We start from the raw sequence: 4,324 nt of genomic DNA, 5'->3' as shown, positions 1-4,324 counted from the left end.
CCATCTGTAAAATCGGTAGCATATCTGAAGGGCAAATGCCACAGGTGACCTTGGGATGTACTCCATGCATGCAAGGTGAAATTAAATCAATGGGTTGCTGGCTAATGGAGCCAGAGAGGAGATTCCAGAGAAGTGGCGTTAATACAGCTGGCCTTTAGTTTGACACCTTTTATCTCCAGTGGTGCGGTTTGTTCCCGGAGACTTTAACACTTCTTGAAAAAGCTTCCTTTAGTCTAGATGAAAAAAGACTACCACAAAGTAGATATCAAATACAGCTATGCCGTTGTCAGCTGTAATGCCAAACAAAACATATTCTGCCTACCCTGATTGGTGTAGGGTTGTCTCTTGTTTCATGAATCAATCCATTTTGTATCCGTCACTGCGCTCGAGGGAGAAAAAAGATCGTTGTTCATCTGGATTTGACATTTGTGATTCATGTGACATTTGTGATTCATGTGAATTCTTGAGCTCATATAGATAAGAAAACAACAACTTTTTTATTTGACTAAAACAGGGGTGGGGAACCTTTTTCCTCTCAAGGGCCATTTCAATTTTTTCAACATCCTCAGAGGGCCGTACAAATTATTGACCTCGGCTTAAAAATCACAGCCCATTCATTTGGCCTTTCTTTCATGCTGTGCAAAGAAAAAGCAACCTCTCAATCCAGACATCTTGCCATGACTCGCGCATGCATGCACGTGCACGGTGTAGTATGACCACCAAAACAGAAAGATATGGACACAAGATGTGTGCAAATGTATTTAGTTTCCTATCCATGTGGACATGATTTAAGTGTGGGGGGGGGGACCTAACCTCCTCTAGGGGGGTCCGGGGCGCATGCTCCCCCGGGAAGATTATTTTCTTAAATGTTGAAGTTAAAATCATCAATCTGGTGCACTTTGAGAGCAACATTAAGAGATCTATGGAAATACATAAATACATCTCTCAACACCCATATGAAACAGAACTGTAAGCAGATTTACTTTTTCTTTATGGATATTTTACAAATCACTCCTTTCAAAATGTATTCTTGTTTATTAATTAACAACTTTTGTTTACTGTCATATAGTATTTTATACCTGTTTACTTTATTCTCTTGTTTTTTGATAACTATAATGTTCATATAAAGATATGTCTTTACCTCACTGGTTGGAGAACAAGCTTCTTATATTCGTTAGCATAGCTAGCTAACCAGATGCTAATAACAACAAAGTTATTGACTGTATGACAGATGAACAGATCGCGACTGGGCAACTAAGACACAGCCACGCAAAAACTGCAGCATGTGTACGGATTTATGGGTACTGCAATTTTTGAAGTCCCGGAGCGGCGTTCTGGTGCTCTCCGTCAGAACTGGACCCCTGTCAGACAAGACATATACCACGTGATGACACGTTAGGCTCGTGTTGTGTTCAAGGACCCTGACCGTTGCCAGGAAAAACAGGCACTCGCTTGTTTAATTATTTTGCGGTCTAGATTTCTTTAATTTTTTTAATTACCTCGAGGGCCGTACCAAATGGTCTCGCGGGCCATATACGGCCCGGGGGCCGGAGGTTCCCCCCCCCCCCCCCCCTGGACTAAAACAAACTATTTTCATGTGGCAATAGACAGGTTGCTTGTTTGATGGTGATCTTATTCCAAGGTCAACTGGTGGAGAAAGCAGTCGTTATGTTGCATTCACAAACCCCTACACTGGGCTAATAAGCTGCTATCTAAGATCTAAAGGATATTTTCTGAAATCATACATGATGGTTGAGCTCCAAACTTTAATATCAAAGTGAGTGCCACACTTTGCCCCGTCCTTGATCTCTCTTTGCGAGCGGATTGAGTCATCCCTTGTGACACCTAAGAGACTGTAAAATGTTGTGACAACGTGTCCGTGTCAATAATTAATGAATGAGTCCATTTAGAGCAAAAGTGATGAGATGCTGTAACACCCTTTCATCTGTCTTGTTTGCTCTTTCCATTTCACTCGGCTTTTTCTCTATGTCACAGAGGTTGGATTTCTTTAGATGAATTAGCTGAAAGCGAAGGGGAGGCTTGACTCTGTGCCTTAAAGAAACCAGTCTGACAGTGAGACTTAATATTGAACACCTCGACACAGTCATCTGAGGGATAGATCGCATCAAACTGAAGTGGGAGACAGAGTGAGAGAGCCAAAAAAGAAAATCAACACAAGAGAAGAAGACTATTGCGCAGTGCTTCTCAAAGGTCAAATTTCACATTTGAAATTAATTAATTAAACTTTTCCGCACACTCACGGGAATATCTCCGCAATGGAGCGAGGTTAAGTTTCACTTTCAATTGCATGATATAGCCCAGCGCAACACCTTCATCACACATGTTGCCACTTGTTTGTACCATGTTCAGGCGATTTGTAATCTGTTCTATAAAAACGATGTGTTTTTTTATATTTGTGGAGTTAGGTGGTCCGCGAGTGTTTTTTTATTGGTGGTCCTTGGTATGAAAAAGGTTGAGAAACACTGGCCTATAGGGATGTTAACCTACTTGCTAATGAAAGTAGTCAAAACACAGCGAACATGAACCTGCGTGTCTGAGGCGTAGACGACTGCAGTGCATGGTGACTCACGCCTGCCGTGTTCATACGACATGGTGTGGCTGATGAATGAACAAGACGTGGCGCCGGGATGAAGCCAGCCATGAAATTGATCTGAATATAGAGGCCTTAAGAGCTCTTACACACACAGCAACTGGCTCTGCAAGCACTGACACATACAGTCTGACGGACAAGAGAAAGCCTTAGGAGATGAAAAGAGGACCTGAGGATATTAGCAAAGCAATGAGAGCTGACCTTGCACGCTCAGGAAAGCAATATCCAAGTGACACATAGCAGAATGTAAATCCACAGCTTCCGTAATAGCCGGGCAGCTCCAGACGTATGCTGTTTAGCTTACACGGGCATTCCCATTTATTCAAGCGTCTATTATGAGATTGATTTGCTCGTATTTTACTGCTGCCTGCAAGCAGCTGATGGATGCCAGACACATTTAGGAGCTAATGAAAGTGCAATATACCCAATCAGTGGCCACATGTGTGTGGCGCTTTCCTGATGTGCATTAGTTCTTGAGATGTTCTTTCCTGACACTAACTTTCTGACTTGTTTGCGGGAGAGGTATAAGAGTTTAAAATGTCAATTTGTATGCAAATGTAAGAGCTGGTTTACCTCGATAGATATCACGCTGGTGTAAAATGAAGGAAATAATTTACAAGTCTCCATTGATCAATTTCTCTTTGTTTCCTGCAACCTATAATTTCAAATATCTTTACTTGCCCTTGGAGACCTGGTGCATTTGGCAAATCAATATTTTCTATTGATTGTAATCACTCACAATACATTTGAGCATCACAGTCAATTACGGAGCTCACAGGAGGAGCATATCTGTGCATATAGCAATTACAGCTCTAGTGTTTTTATAATCAGAAAGCATTTAAATCAGCCAATATTATGCGCATTTGTATGCATGCTGTGTCTACTCTGGATTTCATGTGTGTGTATTCTCCCTCTCAGTTGATCAGCATTCTTTCCCTGCTTCAAAGTCTACTACAGATCTCATCCAAGCCAACCACCCAGAAAAACAGGGCAAATTTGCAAGAATACTTTATTAATTTCCCGTCAGATATGGCAGTGCCTTCCTACGACAAGTGCTCCTGACATTAGATTTTTTCCTTTTTCATTTCCTGTAGTGCACCTGAGACACAAACACTTGCTATCTGCCCCCCCTCTGTGCTGCAGACTCTTCCCCTGACAACTCAGCCCCACTGACACACAGTGTATATGCACAGCTACAGAAAGGACTCAATATCTTCCCTTGTCGTACTGTTTCTCTGAATATGTAGGAAAGAAGCACAAGAACGCAAGCAGAAATACTAAGCTATTTCAGTTGCAATGCTATCTGACAGACTCATTCTGAGATTGAGACGAGTCAGAAGGGAGAGGTTGTTGTTGAGGTTGGGGAGAGGTTGTTGTTGTTTTTTACAGGCAGGATGCCTGCAAAAAACAACAACAACCTCTCCCTTCTCTTAATATTCTGAGCCTCCCGCCGGCTTCAGCTCTTTATCGGAGACGGTTTTCAGGTTTTGATTCCCTTCTCCATCCAGGTACACTCGGGGCTTTGAGTGATTCTGCTGATAGAGAGGTAGCAGCAACAAAAGGTTTCCAAATACATCTGATGCCACAGAAACCGCAGATATATTTAACACCACGATTTTAACAAGATACAGGGATGAAGCTGTTTAATCATAACTGGGTGTCTGCAGTTTATTTATTATTTGGTTTGTTAATAATTTAGTTTTTGGGAGAAGG

Source organism: Gymnodraco acuticeps, unplaced genomic scaffold (genome assembly GCF_902827175.1).
Source record: "Gymnodraco acuticeps unplaced genomic scaffold, fGymAcu1.1, whole genome shotgun sequence".
Lineage (NCBI taxonomy): Eukaryota > Metazoa > Chordata > Actinopteri > Perciformes > Bathydraconidae > Gymnodraco > Gymnodraco acuticeps.
This window is presented reverse-complemented; position numbering follows the sequence as displayed.